At 53.0% G+C, this 26,410-nt stretch overlaps 1 protein-coding gene across 4 annotated transcripts in view; it reads left to right on the top strand.

The window, feature by feature from the left end:
* Nucleotides 1-212: 212 nt before the first annotated feature.
* RIMBP2 (RIMS binding protein 2) overlaps nt 213-26,410 on the top strand; it is a 319,920-nt gene continuing 293,722 nt past the window's right edge. For all 4 annotated transcript variants that reach the window (XM_025402095.1, XM_025402100.1, XM_025402097.1 and 1 more), the window contains exon 1: nt 213-295. The gene's annotated coding sequence lies outside the window, so the exon portion shown is untranslated. The remainder of the gene's footprint in view (nt 296-26,410) is intronic.

Here is a 26,410-nt window from a genome sequence, read left to right as displayed (position 1 = left end):
CTGCTTGCCTGCCTGCAGAAAACTAATGAATCATGTCTAGCTGAATGCAAGCAGTGCAGACACACCAATGCCCTGCAATGTTGACTGGGCGCCGCCTCTGCCTGCCTCTCGCTCCCTGTCTCTCCCTCTGCTGCTCTCTCCATCCCTCTCTCCCTCTCCCCCTCCTCCCTCCCTCCCTCTCTCCCTCTCCCCCTCCTCCCTCCCTCCCTCTCGCCCCCAGTTTGTAATCTGACACAGTATACTGCAGTTGTCTCCGGGTGAACCTCGGGAGCCTTGGCACAGCTCGCTTCTAAAGGTAGGCTGAGATTTATTTTTTTCTCCTAAAAATAGCTTCCCGTCTCCCCTCGCCTTTCTGCACCTGAGCCGCAGCGGCGATGATCACAGGGGGTTAGCCGGAAACTCTTTGCCCAGACAAAGTTTATTTTGCAGCTGATGGAGAATGCCCTTCAGCGTGGGGTCCGGGGACGCTGGGTGCGGGGAGCAGCGGCTCGCCCTGCTGGCATCTTGGTGCTGCCTGGAATTCAGGATTGTCTCGGAAGGGAAGGGCTGACCGACTTCTTCCTGGGTGCCGGGTGTCAGCTGCAGGGGTGCTGTGGCTCTGTCATGGCCCCCACCCCAGGCTTTTCAGAAAAGCCCCTCCAGGCAAAGTTTGGCACCCGATGGACACAGTCCCGCTCGCCTGGGGAGTGCGCCCCGGGCGTCTCAGACAGCAGCGGCTCAGGGCCTGGACTTGTCTTCTTGCGGGTGGGGTGGAGTGGGGAAGGGGCCGTGGGACAAACACATCAGAGTCCCCAGCTCGGCTCAGGTGCAAATGCACAAAGCCAGCAGCCTGCACCCAGGAATCTGTCAATTCACATCCCATGGACTGACTTGAATAATGTGTTTGTCAAAACAGATGTTCCCTGGCAAAGTGTGTGCGTGCATGCGTGTGTCTGTGTGACCAGTGTGCGCGGGCTGCTGGCTGGGGGCAGACTCTCCCAGTGGAAACCGTATTTCACTGGCAAAGGCAGGGTGTCCGGGACCACCTGCCCAGGAGCTTAGGTCTGGGTAGGTCCAGGTGGGGGCCCGGACATCTGTCAGCAGAGGCCTCGGTGGAAGGAGCCTCCCTCCTGTCCCCGGGGAGTGCACGCTGAGGTCCGGGTCAGGGCTGGCTGGGGTCGGGGTCAGGGCTGGCTGGAGGGAGGAGGGAGGGAGGGAGGACTGCTTCACCTCCCAGCCTGGTCACTGGCCCCAGGGGAGGCAGGGGTGCTGGCTCCATGCCTGCGTGGCCGCTGGGTCCCTGCAGGTTCTTAGGGTGAGCGAGGAGGGAGGGAAGGGGGCCCTGTCCAGCCCCATATTTCTCTCACGGAGGAGCCCCGAAGGAGACTCTGCTCACGAGGGCGAAAACCCCACTTCATCCAGGGAGGGAGAAATGTCACAGATGGAGCAGGCCTGAGAGGAGAGAGAGCGGCTCCCTCTGAAATGGAAGATGGGTGGGAAGAGGAGGTGTCTGGGCTCCCGGGGCCCGTGGCAGGCCGGGCTGCTGGCAGCCTTGTTGGGCTCCAGGCTCTGAGCAGGAGCAGGCAGGGGAGGGAGCTGGTGTGCAGGCTCACTCGCCCGGTGTCTACGGGGAACAGTGGGGGAAGGCTCTAAAAATCACCGCCTCCCCCACGCACATGGCCCTTCCCTGGCTCCCTCCCAGCCTTGCTGGGCTGTCCTGGAATTAGCTTCAGACTCAGCCCCTGCTGGGCGGTGGGGTCTTGGCTTGTGGTATGAGACAGGATCCCAAGCTCCCAGTGGGATGGGCAGGGTCTGACCGGCTCCGGAGGTTCCTCGGGGGGGCGTGGTGAGGGGAAGGCAGGCGGGCACCGCTTCTGCAGTGGGGGGTGGTGGGGCGTGACTGGGGTCGAGGGCTGTGCCGTGGCCATATGGCAGCTGCCTGGGGCCCAGAGTGGAGCCCTTGCAGGTTATTTCAGGGAAGGCGCTGGCGGCCGCTATTCCCCTATGCCCCTTCCGAGAGGATGGCAAACTGGGTCAGGGAGAGGGTGGCACTGCCCACGTGCCCGGGAGACAGGAAGATGCTGGCGCTGTGGGGGCCGCTCCCCACTCAGGAGGCAGGCGCCACACAGCCCTCCCCAGGGCACAGCAGCTGGCCTCCCCCGTGCTGCAAGCCCGGCAGAGAAACCCAAGCCTGCAGAGTCTGGGGGTGGGCGTGTGTGGTGCGGAAGCTTCCCAGGTGCAGCCGGACTGAGAGCTCCTAGCCGTGAAGATGAAAAGACAAGGTGGGCCCTACACTGTGGCTTTCAGTTTCATCTCTTTGGTCCCTTGCGCTGTTGGCGCCTGGAAGAGACCAGCGTGTACTCAGGGAGCGGGAGGAGAGGCAGGATCTGGCTCTTTCCTGAGCTTGCTTCACTTTCCATTTCAAATCCACCCCCTGCCACATTTGTATTTTTGGAGTCCCGTTGAAGTTTTAATTGGAGCAGTGATTCTCACATGTTGGTGAGCACTGGCATCCTGGCGGGTAGGTTAAGGGGCTACAAGTCTCAGATCCTCTGATCCAGCAGGTCTGGGGAGGGGCCGGGAATCTGCATTCCCACGCAGTACCAGGGGAGGTGGAGGCATCCAGGGATCCCGCTTTGAGAATCCTTGAACACAGCGTGACCAGGGGGTGCTTTACGCATCTCTGGGACATGCGCTCGGCTTTCTGTTGGCCTTTGGCTGAGGTCAAACATGGGGGGTGCTTTACACATCTCTGGGACATGCCCTCAGCTCTCTGCTGGCCTTTGGCTGAGGTCATACATGGGGGGTGCTTTACGCATCTCTGGGACACGTCCTCAGCTCTCTGCTGGCCTTTGGCTGAGGTCATACCTGAAGCCGAGTGCGCCTCATAGGTTGGTCTAGACCCGCAAGCGCTAAACCTCAGGGACCAGAGGGCCTCGCCAGCCTGGGAGTTTCATTTGTGTCCAGGAGTCTCCTTAGGGCACGGCAATGAGCATCTGTTCCAGGTCGGCGGATACTCGACAGCTGAATGCTTCCGTGTTTCCCACGTCTGCCCGAAGGTTTGGAATCCGTGTGGTGCTGGGAAACTGGGGGAGAACCGGGTCGGCTGTGCTGGTCTGTTGTTGATCAACCAGAGCTGCTGATTCCAGAAAACTCTGTTCTGCACTCGCCTCATCCCTTGTAGACAGTGGTAGTGCACGGCTCATCTCCTCAGTTTCTCTTTGGAGTTTCACCCATTTGAAAAGCTGACTGATCACCTGTGGGGTGGGAGGAGGCCTGCAACCAGCTGAGGGCACCTGTGTCTCTTGTTGGTGATGCTGATGCCACCAACCTTGGGTGCAAAGGTTTCGCTGAACCATACTCCTCAGTCCTCCCTCCCTCCTCCTTCCCTCCTTCCCTCCCTCCCTCCCTCCTTTGCTTGCTTCCTTCCTTCCTTCCTTCCTTCTCTCACTCTTTTGTTCTTTTCTTTCAGTCTCTATCCCTTCTTCCCTTTCTCTCCTTTTCTCTCCCTCTTTGTTTTTTCTTTCCCTTTCTCTCTGTCTCTCTCCTTCCCTCCCTCCCTCCCTTGCTCCTCCTCTCCCTCTCTCAGTCTCTCTCTCTGACCCTCCCCTCCTTGTGTCCACCACTGGGCCACGCTCCTGTGTGGATCCATCTTTCCTTGAAGAAAATCTCCCAGGTCACGCCCTGCACGACGGCATTTCAGTCAAGGAAGACCACGCATACTGTGGTGGCCGTGTGCGATTAGAACAGACCTGAAAGACCCCTATCCCGGTGTGGCTGTCGCAGCAGCTCAGCTTGAAGCTTTCCTCGCACGTGTTGAGTGACGATGGTGCGGGTGAAGCCACCGTACTGCCTGGCGTGTGAGCGTCCAGCACATACGGTCATGCACAGACATGATACTTGATGATAAGAAATGACTGTGATACTGGCTTATGGATTTACTGTAACTTTTATCATGATTTTAGAATGTATTCTTTCTACTTACTAAACAAAAGTGAGCTGTGAAACAGCCTTCAGCAGGTCCTTTGGGAGGGATCCGGAAGCAGGCACGGCCATCGTGGGAGGCGACCACACCCCGTGCATTATTCTGCTGGAAACCTCCCAGCGGGACAGGAACGTGCGGGTGGAAGGTGGTGATGTGATGATGCTGGCCCCGGGGAGGCCCAGGCGAATGTGTGTGTTTGTGTCTTAGCTTTTAACAACAAAGTTTAAAAAGCAAACAAACAAACAGAATCAAATCGGGAAAAGTGAATAGATGAGGCTATAAAGAAAGAAACTATTTTTGTACAGCTCTACACTGTGTGTTTTAAGCGAAGTATTATTACAAAAGAGTCCAACAGATACAAAATTAAGAAATGTATAAGGCAATGAAGTAAGCTGAGGGTAGTTATGGAAGAAAGAATAATATTTTTGTATAAATTTAGCATAGTCTAAGTGTGCAGCCTTTATAGTGTCTACAGACATGTACGGGAATGCCTGGGCCCTCACATCCGCTCCTCACTCACTCACCCACCCACCCAGAGCCACTTCCAGTCCCACAAGTTCCATTCATGCTAAGTGCCCTATGCAGGTGCACCATGCTTTAGCTTTTAGATCTTACTTCTGCTGCCTCTCTTCTATGATGAGATGCACAAGCACTCACCATTGTGCGGCAGTGAGTACTCAGTACAGTCACGGGCTGCATAGCTGTGAAACCAGGAGCAATGGGCTTACCCATCGAGCCAGGGCATGGAGGAGGCTGTCCGCCTGGGTGTGTGTGCAGGCACACTGCGTAAGAGGTGCGCTCAGTGACAAAATCACCTGATGAGGCATTTCTCCGAACGCATCCCTGTCGTTAAGCAAGGCGTGACTGCATTTATCTTTGAACAAGCCAGTCATACTGTACTAGGGCTTGTGGGGTTAAAAGTATTAATTTATGAGGTGGGTCCCTGAAAAGTAACACTTAATCTAAATCTATTTTAACTTTTTCGTGGTTATTTTCATAAGTATGAGAGGCAAATGTATCTGTAATGATAAACCTTCACACAATATAAACTTTAAGTCCAAATGGCGTCCTGAGTAAATTTCTCCAAATAGCATCTTCAAAAAATGGAGAAAAAAGAAAACAAAAAAACAGCACACTCGTTTTAAAAGCCCAGAATAATCTTGATACAAAACCCTAGTGAGGACATCAAAAGGAAGAACATATACTGGCCAAACCCTCATGGTCACGGAAACCACATTCTAAGTCAAATATTAGTAAATTAGAAAATGGAATCCAGCAAAACATGAAAAGGGTAATAGACATGTCTTAATTTTTACCTGGACCAGGAGCCTCAGAAAATGGAGGAAGTTGGGGCTTCCCTGGATTTGTGAGAGGCTAGATAGCTTCTTTTTACTTTCTTTTGAGACACAGTCTCTGTCACCCAGGCTGGAATGCAGTGGCATGATCTCGGCTCACTGCAGCCTCTGCCTCCTGGGCTCAAGTGATTCTCCTGCCTCAGCCTCCCAAGTAGCTAGGATTACAGGAATGGGCCACCACGCCTGTCTAATTTTTGTGTTTTTAATAGAGATGGGGTTTCGCCGTGTTGACCAGGCTGGTCTCGAACTTCTGACCTCAGGCAATTTGCCCGCCTTGGCCTCCCAAAATGCTGGGATTACAGGCATGAGCCACTGTGCCTGGTCAGATAGCCTCTTCTTAATGCTCACCTACACAAGAAAGGGAGGTGGCCATCGGGGCTCCGTGGGGACATACGTGTGAAGTGTGGGGTCTGTGAGGATTAGGAGCAGTGGGGCTTGTGGAGGAGCAGGTAGAGCAGGGAGGCCTGAAGACATCCTTCGTGGATATTCTCATTTGTTGGTGTTTTGTGGTCTGTTGTTAGTAGGTGCTGAATAAGCACTTGCTGGAAAGACCCAATGTGGGAGATGGGGGGCTCTCTCCTTGGCCTGGCCGCGTGGACAGGTCCTTCCTGTTGGTGCTGAGCCTGGGGCGGGGGAGGTACAGCGCCTGCCACTTCTTTATCTGTGTGGGCCCCAGGAAGGTGTGGCATGACCTATTCATTCAGCAAACCTTGAAGCACCTGCTAAATACCAACTCCCATTTTAGGTGAGCAGTGAGCAAGCTAGAGGAGGGTGCTGCCCTCATGGGGATAGGATGCTCGTGTGTGTGTGCGCGTGCGCTCGTGTGTGTGTGTATGTGTGTGCGTGTGTGTGTATGTGTGTGCGTGTGTGTGTGTATATGTGTGTGCGTGTGTAAGACCATGGGCAAGTGAATGAATAATCACTGCACCAGAGACAGCCAACCTGATGGGGTGCCCCGCAGAGGGTTCCAGCGGCTGATGTTAGAGGCCGTGCCTGGGTGATCTGGGAGGGCTTCAAGAGGAGGTGGCGTTGAAGCTGAGACAGGACCCTGAGAAGGAACCAGAGGTGCAGACACCTGGGAGAGGGGTTCGGGCCCCGAGGGCGGAGGGAGGAGTGGATCTGCGAGTTGCTCGGTGGCTTTGATTCTCACAGGCGTGTGCAGAAAGCGCTCCTTGGGTGTTTTTGGAGCGGCTGGGATCACAGGGGCTGCAGAGCCAACCCCTCTCCTGGAGACCCTCAGTGTCCGCCTGTGAGGTCCCAGGGATACCCGGAAACCGCGGGGCCGGTGGTGTACTCTGTCATTTCCATTCATGCGGAGTTGGTCATGGTGTCCCTTTGGCTGGAAGGCTTCCCCTGCCCCTCCTATGCCTCTTCCCGCGTTACCTCCCCTGCCTCCCTTCTGCCCAGTGCTACCAAAAAGAAAGCCCATTTGGCCATTTTGGCAGTAGGGGCCTCCTGAGGGGGCCTGGGGTGCGTTGGTGTGTGTCCCTCGGATTACACACTCCTGGTGCCACACCCAGTGTGTGCCTGCGATGGGAGTGTCAGGAATCGGCCGCTGGTTCGGGTGGGAAGGGGGTTTTCCTCAAGGCATTCTTCGTGCTTATTACCGACGTGGTTTCCAAGACCAGAAGTGCCCCCATCACACTGCCCTGCACCTCCTTAGACAGAGATACGGGGACGGGGGCGACAGGCTGCCTTGCTTTTGACTCTTCCTTCCCTCTCCCTGGGAGGGGAGCCCCAGAATCTTGGGAAACGATGGCTCGACTCAGCTCCAGGTCTGTAAAGGGCTCCATGTTCAGGGGCCGAGGGCTCGAGCTACGTGTTGACTCCTTAGCCTGGAGCTGCCCTGCGGGCCGCGGGTGCCCAAGCTCTGCTGTTGGGCGTCACGCCCAGAGACCTGCCCCAGCCCCGCTGAGGTGTGGGTTCTGTGTCTTCAGCCTGTGGCCGAGTTCCCGGTGTCCAGAGAGTGGCTGAGACCCGGCTGGGGCTCAATACGTGTCTCTGAAGGAAGGGTGGATGCAGCTAATGGCAGGTGGGGCCCTGGGAGGGCCAGTGCCTCTGTCCAGACAGTTCCCCAGCTTCCCTCCCGCTCGTCCCCAAGCCCACCAGCCCTGGCGACTGCCTCCCACATCGTGGCTTCTGGATCGTGAGAATTAAAGATGGGAACTTGTGTCAATAGCTTTTCCAGCTCAAGTGCAGCAATGCATCGGACTGCTGATGCTGGCACGTGCTGGGTGCCTTCCTCGCTTACATGTGTGACACAGCCCTTCTGCGGCAGGCCCTGTTGCTCTTGTAGACCCATTTTTACAGAGGAGACAATCGTCTTTGAGAGATGGAGGGGCTCTCTGAAGATCACACAGCTGGGGAGGGATGGGCCCAGTTTCAAACCCGATCTGCCTCACCACGAAGCTGGGCTGGGACTGCAGCACTGCACGGCCTGTGAGATCCCAGAGAAGCTGGGGTGGAGCCCGTCCTGGGCCAGATGCAATCCCAGGGAGCTCTGAAACACACCTGTGGCCAGGACCCACACGAGCCTCTTAGAGAAGATGCGATGAGTTGGGGCGCAGGTATAGCGGTATTTTTAAAGCAGCTTTATTTCATTTATTTGTTTTTTGGAGACAGGGTCTCACCCAGGCTGGAGTGCAGTGACATAATCCTGGCTCACTGAAGCCTCGACCTACAGGCTCAGGTGATCTTCCCACCTCAGCCTCCTGAGTAGCTGGGACTGCAGGTGCGTGTTGCCATGCCTGGCTAATTTTTTATATATTGTAGAGACAGGGTCTCGCTATGTTGCCCAGGCTGGTCTCAAACTCCTGGACTCAAGTGATCCTCCTGCCTCAGCCTCCCAAAATGCTGGGATTATAGGCATGAGCCACCATGCCCAGCTTTAAGATAGCTTTACTGAGATACAACTTACCTACCATCCAATTCATCCATCTAAAGTACAAGCCAGGGGTTGTCAGTGTATTCAGAGTTGTGCAGCCATCACTGTCGTGAACGTTAGAACATTTTCATCACCTCAAAAAGAAACCACACGCCATTAAGCAACCAGCCTCCTCTCTCCCCTCCTCCCAGCCCTGGCAACTGCAAATCTGTTGTCTATCTATAGATGTCCTGCCGTGGACATCTTATGTGAACAGAATCATACCACACATGTTCCTCTGTGCCGGCTTCTTTCCCCCAGCACAGCATGGTCCAGGTTCACCCGTGTTGTGGCGTGTGTCAGAGCGTCATCCCTTTTTATGGCTGAATGATATTCCGCTGTGTGGATGGACCACATGATTACCCACAGGCATCAGTACTTTCTAAAAGGCCTGAGATTATTGTAAATATAGTCATGTGTAATGCGTATAGTCTCTCTCTCTCTTTCTTTCTCTCTGTCTCTCTCCCTCTCTCTCAACTCCCCCTTTCTTGGCTAAGCATTTTCTTTGCCAAACATGTCCTCTTCCCAGCCTCTATCTAGCTGTTCCCTACATTCGATCCACTAATATCCACCACTTTCCCTTCACATCCTGAATCTGAGCTCTTCTTACTCTGGCCGCCTCGGTCCCCTTGGCCAGAGACCCTTGGTCTTGTCCCTGGGCCACTGCCTCAGCGACCCCCCCCCCAGGCCTCCTGTGTCCACCTCTGCCTGCAGGTCACTCTCACACAGCAGCCAGAGGGCTCCTGTTGGAAACTACTCAGACCACGCACACTCTTGGAAGCTTCCGACTGCATTTATTCTCACTTACAGCAAGCGCAAGGGCCTCCCGACGGCCACAGGCCTGCCTGATCTTCCTCCTTCACGTCTTTGTCTGGAAGGCTCTTCTCCCAGCTACTCACTCATCATGTTGTTCAGGGCTCCGCTCAAAGGTCACCGCCTCCGAGAAGCCTTCCCTGACCGCCTGCCATGACAGCAGCCGACTGCCCCTCCTGTCCTATCACCCATTCTGTTTCTCGCTGTGCCTCCCTCCCTCCCCACGGGAGGACTCCTGGGCGTGGGTGGGACCTTGTTCCCTGCTCCTCCCGGCTGCCTCCCTTCAGGTGGCCCCGTTCCATTCCATGAGGGCACGAATCCTCTGGGTACCTACGCCAGCATCTGCGGCCGGGCACGGCTGGCATTTGGAAGCGCTGAGTGTGTCTGCATCTTCCCGGGTTGTTCTGTGACCCCACCGCCATTCCCGCTCTCAGGCCTGGGTGCCCCCTGGGCCCCTGTCCTGTCTATACCCCGGCCGGCTTCAGCTCTCAAGCCCGGGCCCTGCTCAAGAACAGGAAAGAGAATCTTGTCGCTCGAGGACATATTCAGTTACTCGATGTTTTCTTGGTCATTTCAGGATTTCGCACGGTTAATTCAGGATTTTTCTCTCTTCCACGGGGTAGGGCTGGGCAGGTCAGTCTCTCAGCAGAGGCACAAGCTAGACCTGGCAGAGCCTGTGGGAAATGCCCTTTCTCCATTAATCTGCAGAATGAGCCTGCGGCATTTGGGACCACTGGCGGCTGCCGAATCCCTCCACGATAATTTTGGTGATGAGTCTGTTTGGAGGCAACAGCAGGAGCCATGAAAACAAGATCTGGCCTGGCTGAATCCTCGCCGTACCCCCAGGCCCGCTCTGCACGCTTCCCACCAGCTAGCTCATTTCACTGTCAAAAGGCACCAACACCCGGAACGGTTAAGTCACTTGCCCAAATCATTATGGCTCCTGAGTGGAGCAGCCGATTTACAGGGCACTTTGGCCAGAGCGCCTGTCCCTGGCCACTACGCCACACTGCCATGGGGAGCGCGGACCTGCCTGTGCCCCACGGCATCTCCACGGGGAGCTGCTCTGTGAACATGTCCCTCGGAAGCAGCCTTCAGTGGCGGAATTGGCCACAGTCGCAGGGCAGAGTCTGGAGCCAGGCTGGCAGGCTCAGATCTCTGCTCTGCTACTTCGGCTGTGTGAGCACAGGCTCTCTTCGGGACCTCTCTGGGCTTTCGTTTTCTTATCCATAAAACACAGGTAACAAGAGCATCCATCTTCTCCTCGAAAGATTGTTATTGACAGCATTCACCAGGGAAGAGTGCTTCGTATCTCCCGACACTCAATAAAGATGAGCAAATTGCCTTTATTTTCATTCAGATGGGGACTGCAGAAGGGGTGTTTGGATGATTAAATGACTTCACTGGCCTAGAGCATTTAGAACAGGGCCTGGTATAGTGTGAGGGTTCAACAGACATTAGCTATTATGATTCCTGCTATTATTATTAAACTCCAAACAGGCCAATCATTAGCATGTGAATGGAATTAGTAGAATAATACCAATAGTCCCAGAAACGGGTCCTCTGAAGATTGTGCAGCCCAGATTTCTTGTAGATGCTTCTGCAGTGTATTTATTTTTCCTTTCTCACGAGCAGAGCTGCCTAAAGGGTGTGCGAAGTGAGCTGGTCACGGCAGGAGGGAGAGACTTTTGCACAGAGTGACCATCAGCATTTTTGTGACCCTGCAGGGATGGGTAGGCTGGGAAGAGAATGGCTTCTGCCTCCGTTGGTCCCAGCCACACCTGGCGGCCTCCTTGGTGGGCGTTTGCCTTGGGGCACTGGGCCTGCCCTGTCTGAGCTGGGACTTTTTTGCAGGCTGGGCGCCTGTGGCCCTGCAGCAGTTTGCTCCTGCCATACCCAACGTGCCCCAGCATCACAGAAGGAGAGAAAGAGCCGGAAAGCGGTGTGCAGGGGGAGAGGCGTGAGAACCACAGAGAAACACAGCAAACGCCTGTGCTGAGTTTTTCATTAGTGAGGAGCTGGTCAGGAAGAGCCTTTTACGGGGAACCATGTGGGCTCCGGTGTGGGCCTAGGACAACTGCGTCCCTTCCCTGCCAGCCTCTCCCCCAGGAGGCTTCTGTGGTTCACAGTCATGGACACGACAGATGGGGAAACTGAGCCTCCTTTTCCCCAGAGGTGAAAGATGCATTAGGAAGCACAGGGTCGGGGTGCGGCCGCCAGGGCCCTGGTCTTCGTTGCGTGGTGACTGGCGGGGAGGCTCCGGGCGGCTTCATGCGCCTGTCTGGACTTGGTCTCTGCTTTTCACAAGTGGGAATATTAACATCTCATCGGTTCTCCTGGGCTTCGGTTGCGCAGGCATCTTCTCCCTAACTCATGCATCCTTGAGTGTCACTGATTTGTGGAAAACTCAGTGTCAGGCATCCCTGTGACTCTGAGGGCGGAACTAGAGCAATGCGGCCGCAGAGAGGAGCCCCTGGAGGCAGCTGGTGCTGGCAGAGGCGGGGAGCCTCGTGCAGCTTTGGAGGGAGCTGGTCTGGCCACCCGGGCTTCTGGGCTTCCGGTCTCTAGATCTATGAGAGAAGAGATGTGTGTTGTTTTGAGCCTCCCAGTTTGTTGTCATTTGTCGTGGCAGCCCAGGAAACCAACACAGGAGGATATCACTGTCCCCAACATCGTGGAGACGAAGACTTGGACGCACAGAGAGGTGAAGCAGCTAGCTCAAGATTGCACAGCTAGAGAGCAGCGATGCCAGGACCTGAACCGGTGAACTCGGTGGCGGAGCCCCTGGGCCTGGGCCCATCTTGCAGGTGCTCGCTGGCCGGTAGTCTACGCTTTGGGAAATGGACCTGTGGAGGCGATGTTGGCAGGACGAGGGGTTGTGAGTCCATAGAGGGAACACCTTTGGAAAGTGGGTTAGAAAATGCAGAGTGCCACTTAATTAATTTGAGACTTAAAAACTTCCCTTTAGAAGCCATTTACTTTTGTTTATTATTATTATTATTACTTTTGAGATAGAGTCTGGCTCTGTCGCCCAGGCTGGAGTGCAGTGGCACGATCTCGTCTAACTGCAACCTCTGCCTTCCGGGTTCAAGTTATTCTCTTGCCTCAGCCTCCCAAGTAGCTGGGATTACAGGCATGTGCCACCACACCCAGCTAATTTTTGTATTTTTAGTAGAGACGGGGTTTGCCATTTTGACCAGGCTGGTCTCAAACTCCTGACCTCAGGCGATCCTGCCTCCCGGGGTGGTCAGGCCCTAGACCTCGGTGCTGCGTTCAGGTTCAGGTTCAGGCTCAGGTTCAGGCTCAGGCTCAGGCTCAGGGTTCCCTCCGTGCTTCTAGATCTTTCTATCTTTCTCTCTCTCTCTCAATCTCTCTCTGTATTTCCTAAGCTGTTCGATTGTGGGTGCTGTTTTTCTTTCTTCTGCCCTAGGAAACGCCGTTTCAAACACACCCCCAATATACTACACATGACAATTGCTGAATCTTATTTAAGACGTGGAGAAGCCGCCTGACCCCAGGGGAGGCTGTGAGGCGGGTGATGTAGACTGCTAATCAGGGTTAGGCAGTGGCCCCCAGTCACGTGAGGGCTAAAGCGCCCAGATCCGATTACAGGATCTGATGGAGCCCACGCCAGGGCCCGGCCCTCAGACTGCGGCTCAGCCCTGAGCTGAGCACCAGGTGGTTGCAGCGGGTGAGGGATTGGGGAGCACAGGTGGGTGGCCGAGGGAGCGCCCATGCCACGCTTTTAAGAAACATTGATCGTTTGAAAATATAGCACCCTTCCCATCACAGTTCTAACACAAGGTAATTTTCAAACACTGATGTTAGGTGGTGATTTTCTTATTAGTGAATTTGGGATTCTTGGGCGGGCTTCATAATAAGTGCAGGGACCCGAAAATGTCCGGGGCGGAGGGGGAGCCCGCCTGGAGGTTAATCGGGGGTGCACAAGGCCAACACCAGGCGTCAACTGTCAACCAGGAGGGTGACTTCCCTGGTTAATTGGCTGCCCCCGTGCTAGGAGGCTGGACCACGTTGGCAACTGCAATTATCTCAGGCTCCGAGACAAAGAATCCCGCCCCGGCCCTCTGCAGTGACCCAGTGACCTGGAGGCATTACAGGAAAGTCCTATTCTAATGAATTTCTCCGGGCATCTGAAGGGCAGCAGCATTTTTCTGAAATGAATAAATTGCCGGGAATCACAGTCTCATTGTCTTGGCCCAGGAGGAAAGAAGTTGATGCTCTCAACCCCTGTCGAGGCAGGTCCTGGCTGAGCACCCGGGATGGTTGATTTCATGGCATTTCCATATAGCCCTATGATTAACTCCAGTTTTATGGATGAGAAAAGAGAGGCCCCAAGAAATTAAGTGACTTGTCCAAAGGCGCACAATTTGTAACTGGGTTTGGGGGAGGGGCCCTCAATCTGGTCGGGATCATGATTCCAGGGCCTCTGTCCTCACCACTGGGCGATGGTTCTTACTGGAAGAAATTAATACTAACAAAACAGGAAGGGCTTGCACACAGGCTTCTTGCTCTCACACACACCATTCCTATTTTCTTCTCCTTCATCTTTTTTTTTTTTTTTTTTTTTTTTTTTTTTTTTTTTTTTTTTTTTTTTGAGACTGAGTCTGGCTCTGTCGCCCAGGCTGGAGTGCAGTGGCCGGATCTCAGCTCACTGCAAGCTCCGCCTCCCGGGTTTACGCCATTCTCCTGCCTCAGCCTCCCGAGTAGCTGGGACCACAGGCGCCCGCCACTTCGCCCGGCTAGTTTTTTGTATTTTTTAGTAGAGACGGGGTTTCACCGTGTTAGCCAGGATGGTCTCGATCTCCTGACCTCGTGATCCACCCGTCTCGGCCTCCCAAAGTGCTGGGATTACAGGCTTGAGCCACCGCGCCCGGCCTCTCCTTCATCTTACATGTGGTTCTTTCCTTCCTTTTTTTTGAGACGGAGTCTCGCTCTGTTGCCCAGGCTGGAGTGCAATGGCATGATCTCGGCTCACTGCAGCCTTTGCCTCCAGGGTTCAAGGGATTCTTGTGCTTCAGCCTCCCGAGTAGCTGGGATTACAGGCATGTGCCAACACACTCGGCTAATTTTGTATTTTTAGTAAAGACGGGGTTTCTCCATGTTGATCAAGCTCGTCTCGAACTCCCGACCTCAGGTGATCTGCCCACCTCGGCCTCCCAAAGTGCTGGGATTATAGGCGTAAGCCGCCGTGCCTGGTCCCACATGTGGTTATTTCATTGCTGTTGGTGGTGGCGGCAATCTGGAGATTTACCCAAAATCATTGCTAAGGATTCAGCTAGAGAGAAGCTTAGATTTTCCTCCCCCGCTGTAATGCAAACAGCTAGGACCCTTGTTGTTTAGGAAGAGCATGTGTCTTGTGGGCTGGAATCATCCTTGTCCTGGATTATTGACTGAAATTGGCTGGCCCCAGGGAGCAACATCCACACGGGGGCCTCTTGCATGCCGCATTATGTTTTGGGAGGCCTCGTGCCTGCAGTCCCTTCCCTAGAACAGCATCAGCACGAGGCTGTCTTTTGTGCTGCATTATGTTTGGGAGGCCTCGTGCCTGTAGTCCCTTCCCTAGAGCATCTGCTCCTTCTAGAACATACGTGTGTGGGCCGCACATATCTCCAGCGGGCTGAAGGACGCACTATGGGAAGGGGTGGGCCATGGCAACCCTGATCCCGGCTCCTTGGTTTTAAGGCAGGTTGTCAGGTGTAACCTGTTTCGCCCACTGAGTTCCAGGATGTGTTATTAAAAGACGTATTTGGCCCAAAGATCTTGAAGAAAAACAATGAATTTTGCGGCTTCCCACACTGTCAAGCAGGAGTGATTTGTGTCCCATGGCTTTGAGGGGGCTCCAGTCAGCATCAGGTGTGGAGTCGGTCTCACAGTCTCACACCTTCCTTGCTCAGAAGCCTTCCCCTGGCAACGTGCCCAGCAAGGCACTTTTCACCCCATGTTCAGACGCGGGCCTGACTGTGGAGGTTTCCTGTGCCCGACTCCCCTGGGCTACTCTCCGTCCCTGAGTGTGATATGGTGACCTGCTGACTATCGGCATTCTTTGTTCTTTGGAACCCTTGTGTCTTCAGGGATTGTAAACTCCAATACAAGCAGTTCCTTGTGTGATGCAAGCTGAGTGTAAGGCAGAAGGTGCCATGTAGCTTTTACGTCTTCCAACCACAACACCTGCTGGTTCTGTATTTATAGAACACTCTGAGGCCCTCCCAGGCAGCTCGGCAAAGGTGTCCGCCCCGCTGTGTTAGGGGGGCTTACAGCGTGAGGGTCCTGGCTCAGCTCCCACCTGCTGAGGGGCTCTGCTGCTTCCCTTCTTACCCCGTGGGCATGACTCAGAGTGGCTGCCTGTCTACAGCTGAACCCAGTGGCCTCCAACTGCAGTGCCATCCTGCCCATCCTTCGAAATCCCATGGAAACTTTGTATTTGTGTTTTAGCCCTTACCAGTGTTTACCTGGTGTTCTAGAGACCTGTGTGCTCTTCTTGTCTGTCCTAGAAGACTACTTGCTAAAAGTCAGGGCCATGTTACTTATGGCACACACTCCATGCTCAGTACAGGAGGTGCTTGTACACAGTGGTGCTTACAAAGTGTACACAGTGGGTGCTCACAAAGTGTGCACTGTAGGCATTCACCAAGTGTATGCAGTGGGCGCTCACAAAGTGTGCACTGTGGGCATTCACAAAGTGTATGCAGTGGGCGCTCACAAAGTGCGCACTGTGGGCATTCACAAAGTGTATGCAGTGGGCGCTCACAAAGTGTGCACGTCACCAAATGTGCACAGGAGGTGCTCACAAGGTGCTTGTTGTGTGATGGCACATTTGGAATTTGTTGGGGGGTTGGATCCATTTCCTACAGCTGCCATAATTGAGGATGCCATAATTGAGGAAGGGTTTAAAACCACAGAAATCTCTTCCCTCGAGTTCTGAAGGTGAAAGTCTGAGATCCAGGCGCCGGCGGGGCTGTGCTCCTTCCAGAGGCTCCAGCGTGGGATCTTCCCTGCCTCTCCCAGTTGCCGGTGGCTCCAGGGATTCCTTGGCAGTGGCCACGTACCCCCAACCTCTGCCTCTGTCTCCACATGGCCTTCTTCTGTGGCTCTGTGTGGCCTTCTCCATCTCCAGAAGGACATTCTCATTGGATTGAAGGCCCCGACTCAGTCTGATCCCATCTGAATTCCTACCTTAAGAACTGCATCTGCAACACCTACTTCCGAGTGAGGTCACATTCTGAGGTCTCGAGTGAATGTGACCCTTGGGGACATTCCTCAGCCCACTGCCGTGGTTGACCATCTTGCAGACCCTTGCGGGGTGTGGCTGGTGTCTTAGAGATTCCTCAACTCCAGGCATCTTTCTGGGGAACCGATGAAGGGAGAAAATAACCTTGGCTGATGCGGGCCTGGGGCCGTGTGGGTCTTTGTAGAAATGGCCTGCCCATTTGAGATTGAGAGAAAATGAACTAAATGAACTAAAAACCACACCAACTGGAAGATCATCAAATGTTTTCTGGCTAGTAAATGTTTTCAGGAAGCATTTTCCTCAGTTGGGTGACTGGGGAGGGACCATGGCTGCCCCTTAGGGGTAGCAGATGGGGATTTGTGGGCTGAGAGCCACCCACACATGCCTTCTATTTGGCCTACGTAGAATTAGGGAAAAAATGGTTAAAATTGGTTAAAATTTTAACCAATTTAAAAATGGTTAAAATTACTAGCATTTTAAAAATTGGGATATTTTAATATAAAACCTGTATTTTTTTTTTTAAGACGGAGTTTTACACCATCACCCAGGCTGGGGTGCAGAGGCATGATTTCAGCTCACTGCAACTTCCACCTCCCAGGTTCAAGTGATTCTCCTGCCTCGGCCTCCTGAGTAGCTGGGATTACAGGTGCCCGCCACCACAGCTTACTGATTTTTGTATTTTTAGTAGAGATGGGATTTCACCATGTCAGCCAGGCTGGTCTTGAACTCCTGACCTCAAGAGATCCACCCACCTCAGCCTCCCAAAGTGCTGGATTACAGGTGTGAGCCACTGTGCCCAGTCTAAAATTTACATTTCTAGCATCTTTTGTAAACTGCACACACTGGAATTTTGTGGGACTGAGTCATGCTTGTCCCTTCCCGACGGGTCATGTGAAGGAGCAGAAGGAGAGGCAGAGACCAGGACATTCGGAGTGGTGGCAGGGACGGACGGCCTTCTGATGTGAGCAAGTTAAAGACAGTGTTTCAGTCAGTATGGAGGTGGGTTCTGTGGCTGTAACGAGACTCAAAGGAAGGGGCTTCACTAAGTCACGGTTGCACCCCCTCTGGCTCCGTGGCCCACGCCTTCTCCCTTGAAGGTCTTTATCTCTGGGGTCTGTTACTCTGCTGTCTCCTGGTTCCCCTCCCCTCCACCTCCCCTGTCCTTTTCCACTGTCTCCTTCATGGCCCCTCCCATGAAGAAGGGCCTCACAGTGCCGCTCTCAACTTTCTCCTCTTTTCCAGGCTGTCCCTCTCCACACCCGTGACTGCAAGTTAGCTGTTGAAGACGGCTCAAATCCCTGCTCCAAATGTCCCCCTAAATATTAAGCATGGTTCCAGCTGCTTCCTAGACAACTTTTCTTTGATTCTTGCATTTCCTGCAAGTTCAGCACATCCCAAACGGAGCTCACTGTCTGTTCACCAACACTTGCCCTTCTTTCCACTTTTATTTTTGTTTTTTTTTTTAAAAGAGATGGGGTCTTGCTTTGTGGCCCAGGCTGGAGTGCAGCAGTGCAATCATAGCTCATTGCTGCCTTTACTTCCTGGGCTCGGGCGATCCTCCAGCCTCAGCCTCTGGAGTCGCTGGGACCACAGGTGGGCACCACTGTGCCTGGCTCATTTCCCTTCTGTGTTTGTGATGAAGGTTGATGGCACCACATCCGATTTAGGAAGGACAAGAAACTTTGCAGAATATTCCTCCCTGAACTTCTATCTCCAATCAGTTGCCAAGGCCTGCCAATTCTACCACAATTACTATGATTTTTTTAAAGAGGCTAGTCTCCCTCTGCACCCAGGCTGGAGAGCAGTGGTGCAATCATAGCTCACTGCAGCTTTGAACTCCTGAGCTCAAGCAATCCTCTCGCCTCAGCCTCGCGAGTAGCTGGGACCACAGGCGTCCACCACCATACCCGGCTATTTTGTAGAGATATTTTGTAGAGACGGGGTCTTGCTATGTTGCTTAGGCTGGTCCTGAGCTCCTGGCCTCGAGCAATTCTCCTGCCTTCACCTCCCAGAGCATTGGGATTACAGGTGTGAGCCTCTGCACCTGGCCACATCAGTACTTCTTGAGTCTGGAATTCTCTATTATTTCTGCAGTCTTAGTTCAGGATGGCTTTCACCGGGTTTTGTGTCTCCGGAGGTACCTCCAGTCGGGTACTCTTCATTCATTCCATCCTGTGTGTTCATTATAAATATGAACCTGATCACACCATCTTCTTATCTGACACCCTTCGGAGGCTCTTCTCCATTGCCTACAAAATAAAATCCCCTGTTTTCAGCCTGGCAGGCAAGGCACTCCTCCCCACCTTACAGCCCCCATTCACCTCTCCCTTTAGCCACGTGAGATGATTTGGAGATTTCAAAACATGCTCGGCTGCTTCCTGCCTCTGTGCTTTTGCGGAAGCTGTTCCCACTGCCCCGAATGCTGTCTTTTCTCTGACCAGATACGGTGCTTCCCAAACTGGGACTCCAAAGAGAGGTTTAAGCGACTTCTCCAACATTGCTGAACAACGTGGCATCACAGAATAGCACATTTACTTCCTTTTAATTCCCCTTACTCCTTCTGACTGAATCCAGGAGAAAGTCTCAGTTTGGTGTTAGTTGGACTTTATATTTCTAATTCTTGCTAATCACCTTTGTTAAACCTCATTTGTTAAATGATCAATGTTCACAATGATCGCTTTTGTGAACCTCTGGCTCAAAACGCTGAGTCAGCTCAGTTATCTAGCTAGAAATTCATATCCTGCTTCTGCTTTATAAAACAATCTATATTAATTGTTACTTTACATTTAAGGCTGATGATGTTGGCTTTCATTTTGTGGTGGTGATCTATAAATTTAAACCTTACTCAGGTTTAACGTCAGTAGTTTAAAGAAAATTATTAGATCGAACTTGAGGGATGCAGATGACACATATTGAAGGTAGCCTCTGAATGACTGATGTATAGAAAAACCAGATCACCCCACACATCCCCCAGACTCCCATCAGCGGCCTCTTCTTTTCAGGAACTGAGTCTGTCTCTGCCCTCCCCAGTCAGCTGCATTTTGCAAGTGTCTTCTGCACTCCCAGTAAGGTTTTACGTGTACCCATGTTAAAGCCCTTATCATGTACCTGTCCTTGTGGACACGTCAGCCTTGCTGGCTGGGACGTGAGCATGGAGGGAAGGGTTGTGCCATGCATCGTTGGTACCTTCCGCAGCTCCTGGAATTTAGTAGGTGATCAGTTGCTCAAGCAGCATCTCCCCTTGGTGACTCAATGCACATCTGAAATGCACCTGTCCAAAATCATATACTTGCAATTTCTTCCTGCCATAAATGTTCTTCGTTTCCTCCTCCAGTGTTCTTTGTTTTTGTAAATGGCAACTTATTTCATCTAGCTGCTTGAGTCTAAAGCCTTGGGATCATCCGTGACTCCTCTTCAAGCCCATATCCAAACCATACCACATCCGGACATCTCTAAACTTTCTTTTTTTTTTTTTGAGATGGAGTCTCGCGCTGTCACCCAGGCTGGAGTGCAGTGGCCGGATCTCAGCTCACTGCAAGCTCCGCCTCCCGGGTTCAGGCCATTCTCCTGCCTCCGCCTCCCGAGTAGGACTACAGGCGTCCGCCACCCCGGCCGGCTAGTTTTTTGTATTTTTTAGTAGAGACGGGGTTTCACCATGTTAACCAGGATGGTCTCGATCTCCTGACCTCGTGATCCGCCCGTCTCGGCCTCCCAAAGTGCTGGGATTACAGGCTTGAGCCACCGTGCCCGGCCTGACATCTCTAAACTTTCAACACACCTAACCTCTTCTTTCTACCTCCCCTGCTAGCTCCTTAGTCCAGACCAGCCTGCCCGTCACCTAGGCAGCCATCCTAGCCTCTGCCTGGTCCCCCGGCCTCCAGTCTTACTGATCGATGGTCGGTTACCACGCAGAAACAGGGGCTGATCTTTTTGAAACATAAATTAGGTCATGTCACTCTGTTGCTTAAAACCTTCCAGGGTTTTCCTGCCCGCTTGGAATGAGGTTCCTGCCTGGACCCCCCACTCTCACCGTGTACCACCCTCCCTCCCAGGTTGGTCTTGAACTCCTGGACTCAAGCGAACCTCCCACTTCAGCCTCCCAGAGTGGTGGGATTACAGGTGGGAGCCAGCATGCCTGGCCTTGAATAGTTTATTTAAATGTCGAGTGTTGAACAAGGTTGTATGGAGAGTAGCACCTTTCCATCCTGTCCGCGTAGCTCTGAGATGGTGCGTCACTTACTTGGAGATCAAGCTGAAGTCTGAGTGTGGGTTTGGTGAGACGGGAGGCTGAGGCCACACGGTCCTCCTGGCTCGCGTGGGAGCAGATGCAGCTGGAAGTTAACACAGCGAACAGGAACTCAGGCTCGGAGGAAGAGGGGCCCTGTGGGCTTGTCGTGACCAGGGAAGGCTCCAGCCAGGGTGTAGCATGTGGGCCAGACCTGGCGGCACTTGGATGATAAAAAAGAAAACCTCAGCCCGCTAAGTGGAGATGACATGCTCCCTGTTTCTGGAGTGAACAGATGCTGCAGAGCCTACTGGAAGGACAGACACTGTGTTCGCCGTAGTGGACATTTGTGTTCATAGTGGGAGTGACACTGACGGGAAACTGATCTGTTGTGGGATCTCGCTTATCCTCGGTCTGGCCTGGAATACGTTTCCGGCTCAGGCGCTGGGTTCTGTTTGTGTACTCATTTGGTTAGTGTTTGCTGACCACGGACTATGTGCTAGGCCCTGCGTTAAGAATAAGGGCTAAGAACACGGCTATCCGTGTGTCCAACATGGCTTCTTCCCTTCCTTTGTGCCCCCTCCAGGGCCATCATGAGCGGCCAGCCCACCCTATCATCTTTGTAATCACTTTTGTCAATGTCTGCTACCTCCTGTGTGGCAAGCAGGACAACTGCAAGGAACGTTGCCGCAGTGGGGACTAAGCCAGTCCAGGGGAGCACCATCCATGCAGAGAAGAAGAATGAGCGGAATTCTCTATGGGAGGGCCGTGAGAAGGAGCCTTCCAGGCCGGGAAGTGGTCCCGAGAAGGCCTTGGGGAGGAGTGCAGAGAGGCCGGCGTGCTGGAGCGTGGTGGGAAGGAGAGAGCACACAGTGGGGTTGGCGATGAGGCAGGGTGAGATCGCGAGCAGCAGTGAGGACTCTGGACTTTATCCTGAAGGTCATCGGTAGCCTCTGAAGTCCTTTATGTAGAATCACATGGTTGAGGCCGGGCGCTGTGGTTCATGCCTGTAATCCAAGCACTTTGGGAGGCCAAGGTGGGCGGATCACGAGGTCAGGAGATCGAGACCATCCTGGCGAACACGGTGAAACCCCATCTCTACTAAAAATACAAAAAAATTAGCCGGGCGTGGTGGCAGGCTCCTGTAGTCCCAGCTTCTAGGGAGGCTGAGGAAGGAGAATGGCATGAACCTGGGAGGCGGCGGAGCTTGCAGTGAGTGGAGATCGCGCTACTACACTCCAGCCTGGGCGACAGAGCGATACTCCATCTCAAAAAAAAAAAAAAAAAAAAAAAGAATCACATGGTTGAATATCCACTTTCAGACGATTTTTCTGCCTCCTAGGTAGGTAGGGAGCTACAGAGGCCATGACCACTGGTGACTGACTGAATGAAGGAAACTGCTGAGTTGCTGTGAAAGCCAAGGTTTTCGCCTGGTTCCCCTGGTTGAGGGCAGTGGCCTTGCAGTGACTCCTCCTCCTCCGAGGGTTTTGCTTGAGGGTTCTGGTTTGTGCAGCCTCTTGGCAGGGGTGGGGCCTGCGCACAGCTGGCATTCACCACCCCCTTCTGGTCCACAGGTCCTCATGCCTGGGATAAATGTCCTGGACATCCCACTCGGGATTACGCTCAGTCACGCAGTGCCTCAAACGACAAGGGTTTATATTCTCATGACATGGAAGTTCAGATGCAGGAATCCCAGAGCTTCGAGGAATGCGGGCTCCACTGCATCCTTAGGGACCTGGGCTCCCTCTGGCTTACTGCTCTGCCATCTTGATGACAACAATGCTGCCTTAATACTCTCAAGACAGCTGGTGGAGCTCCCCAGCACACCTGCAGTCCAGGCAGGAAGCAGGGGAGCGGTCATGGACGAGGGGCAAGAGAAAGTAAGTGACAGCTGAATCATCTGCAGTTGAAGGGCCTTCTTGGGGACAATGCCATTCAGTGACTTCCACTTACACCCACTTTTTCCACACCACCACTGGTTGGAGCTGTCACGTGCCATCCTAGTCTGCACCAGAACCTGGGAAATGTAGCTATTTAACTACTTCCATGACCACCTCCAGAGACTTGGGTTCTGTTAGAAAGGAGAATGCCAAAATGCATATGGGGTGGGCCCCAGTGATCTTCAAAGCACCTGCTCTCCTCTCCCGGTGGACATTTACTTTCTGGCCCGAGAGCCTTTCTCGTGGCGGGCGTAGAAGTGGATTCTGCACACAACTGCTGGGCATCACTGGCTTTGGGGGTTGGCAGTTCTTAATGGAAGTGGTCTGAGAAGTAGCCATCCTTTGTGTGCTTGCCCTAACAATCCTCAAGGCGACCCCGCCCCTGTCACAGGCATCATTAGGCTAGCACGGGATTGTCTGCAAGTGTGTGTACACCCAGACTATCCCCAGTTGCCTAAATTATCTTCAAAAATGGAGTGACAGATGGCCCTGTGCCTTTTATTCACATTTCATTCATTCATTCTTGCTTTTAATCACTTCAATCATTACATGACCATGACATGGAGTATGGAGTCATATCACAGGGACCTCATGGGCATGGTGGGGACACAGATGAGTGTTTCCTGAGAAATGCTCCCATAGGAGTATGGGGCCTGCTGGAGGGCCGTGGGAGAAGCTTCTGTGTTCAAATCGTGTCTTAGGTACTTGGTCATGGAGCAGTCTTCACTCTCAGTTTTCTTGTCTGTAAAATGGAGATGATGCAAGTTCCTCACTTGTAAGTGTGTGTGCCGTTCTATTCCCTAACGCTCACCTGTTCTGTTCCATCCCATTCCAGTCATTCAATCCCATCTCTCTACCCTATCCTATCCTATCCTACCCTATCCTATCCTATCCTACCCTATCCTATCCTATCCTATCCTATCCTATCCTATCCTATCCTACCCTACCCTATCCTATCCTATCCTATCCTATCCTATCCTATCCTATCCTATCCTATCCTACCCTATCCTATCCTACCCTATCCTACCCTATCCTACCCTACCCTATCCTATCCTATCCTATCCTATCCTATCCTATCCTACCCTATCCTACCCTATCCTACCCTATCCTATCCTACCCTATCCTACCCTATCCTATCCTATCCTATCCTATCCTATCCTACCCTATCCTATCCTATCCTATCCTATCCTACCCTACCCTATCCTATCCTACCCTATCCTATCCTATCCTATCCTACCCTATCCTATCCTATCCTACCCTATCCTATCCTACCCTACCCTATCCTATCCTATCCTATCCTACCCTATCCTATCCTATCCTACCCTATCCTATCCTACCCTACCCTACCCTACCCTATCCTATCCTATCCTACCCTATCCCATCCTATCCTACCCTATCCTATCCTACCCTACCCTACCCTATCCTATCCTATCCTATCCTATCCTACCCTATCCTATCCTATCCTAACCTATCCTATCCTATCCTATCCTATCCTATCCTATCCTATCCTATCCCATCCCATTCCACCCATCCCATCCCACCTCTCTATTCTATTTGATTCCATTCTACTCATTCCATCTCTCTATTCTATTCTATTCTATTCTATTCTATTCTATTCTATTCTATTCTATCCCATTCCACCCATTCCATTGCACCCCATCCCGTTCCATGTTTTGTTTTTAAAGATCATGCTATGCCCCCCTAAATTGATTCCACAATCCAATGCAGCAGGACCTGCAGCTTGGGTAACTCTTTTTAAGAACGCACCTTTGGCATTCCTGGGGAAAGAGGGTTTGGGGTGGGCTAGGAGTCAGGAGAGAGGAGAGGAGGCTGCCTCAGTCTTGGCTGGAGGGAGACCGTGAGGGTCTCGGTGAGATTGTTGTGAATTGGGGCAGGGTACCTTTAATGGTTTTTAATTAAAATTTAATAACTAAAGAGGAGAACAAAAGACTCATCAAATCATTCTTCATTCTTGGTTGCTCAACACCAGGCAATTAAGATGCTTCGTTATAAACAAGCCGTGGGAGGAGAGGGAAGGGGGAGAGGATGGAGTCAATGAGGCACGAATAGGCTTCTGCTGCAGACCGCCCTGACCGCACGGCCCTGTGGGGCCCCCCACGTGCAGGTGAAGGTGCCATCTCAGGGGGACTCTTCTTCTGTCCCGAGAATGCTGAGGTGTCATTCCAGAGGCAGGAGTCACACCCAGGCCTCTCGTCTCCCAGTGTGGTGAGTTCATCCCTTCCCGGCACGTTCAGCTGCACACCAGCTCTGCAGACGCCCCCTCCAATTCCCTTTCCAGTCATGTGATTACAACAAATAGGATCTCATTTTTCACGGTGGCAGCATCCGGGGCAGTTTTCCTTAGAGCCCTCGCAGCACCCGCGGACCACATCTCAGACTGTATCTGCTTCTCCTCATTCCAGAAACCCGTCCCCCTGCCGTGTTCCAGGCCCACCTCTAACCACCCGGGGCCTCCGCAAGGAAAGCACAGTCCACGCCCTCAGGAAACCTCTATTTTCCTGCTAATTTCTACTTGAAGATTATAATTTTGCACGTCATCTAAACTGGGGGTGCTGGCACCCCCACCCCCCGTGTGCTGCACCGTCTGCATGAGCGTCTTCCCTTCTGGGCTGTTTATCTCCCTCAAGAGCTGGGTGGGGCTCCCTGTGGTACCCACTTCTTCTTTGTTTTGAGACAGAGTCTTGCTCTTCTGTCCAGGCTGGAGTGCAGTGGCGCATCTCTGCTCACTGCAGCCTTCACCTCCTGGGATCAGGTGATCTTCCCATCTGAGCCTCCCGAGTAGCTGGGATTCCAGGTGTGTGCCATCACGTTTGACTAATTTTTGTATTTTTTTTGGAGAGATGGGGCCTCACTGTGTTGCCCAGGCTGGTCTCAAACTTTTGGGCTCAAGTGATCCGCCTACCTCAGCCTCCCAAAGTGCTGTGATGACAGGTGTGAGCCACCACATGCAGCCTGTGTACCTACTTCTTAAGTGAAAGGGGCATTCCTGGGTAGAAGGGGCTGCAGCCACCTGCCTGTTCCCGGCCTTTTTGTGAGCACACGTTCCTCGGGTCGGTTCCGCTGGGCCTTCACTGTCTCCCAGGAGGCCGTTGCTGTGGTCAGCGTTGCAGGTGGTGGAGTCACAGGCTTCCTTCAGGTCTGGTGTGGAGTTCCTGTGGGAAAACAAGGGCAGCGGAGAGGCTTGAGCCCCTGCTCCTGGAGGCGTTTGAGATTTCTCCTTTTACATCTCATTCCGCCCTGTCGAGACGGGGCTGGCCGCTCCTTTGAGGAACTGACTTCTGAGGAAAGAGAAACCCATTTGCTCCTCTCCCTCCTCCCCCAACAAGAAACACGCTGTTTAACGTTCTTCCCTGTGAGCCATTGTGAGTTACAGGGCATCTCACTGGGGAGCGAGAGGAAGGCGGTCCCTCACCAGGCTTCCCTGTGGGCCCGTCGGGTTCTCTCCGCACCTCGGAAGTGATATTTGAGTCCCAGGCTTCAAGCTCCTGATGTGTGAAATCATATTCCACCCAGAGAAAAAACTCAGCCCTTTTGTGATTTTCCTCAGCGTTTGGAGCTTCCCATAGAAGTATGTGCCCTGCTGCAGTTGGTGGACTCACTGCTAGCCCTAAAGATCATGCTAAAATAGTACAGTTATTGCAATCAGGACCATTGGTTGCAAGCAACAGAAAATCCCTCTCCCACTGGAATTAGCCAAAAGGGGATGCATGGGCCCGAGTAAGTGAAAAATCTAGGATACAGCAGACATCAGGTGTGGCTTGATTCAGGGCTCAAATCATGTTTCCAAAGAGCCCGTGTTTCTTCTTCTTTCTGCATTCTGAAAGGGGCCCTTGCCTCTTGGTGGCAAGACGGCTATCCAAACTGTTAGAGCTGCATTCGCTCAGGTGCTCGGGCAGCAGGAAAGAGCACCGGTTTCCATG

The sequence above is a fragment of the Theropithecus gelada genome, chromosome 11, assembly GCF_003255815.1.
Source record: "Theropithecus gelada isolate Dixy chromosome 11, Tgel_1.0, whole genome shotgun sequence".
NCBI classification, from domain to species: Eukaryota; Metazoa; Chordata; class Mammalia; order Primates; family Cercopithecidae; genus Theropithecus; species Theropithecus gelada.
Note: the sequence above shows the minus strand (reverse complement) of the source record. Positions and strands in the feature narration are given on the sequence as shown.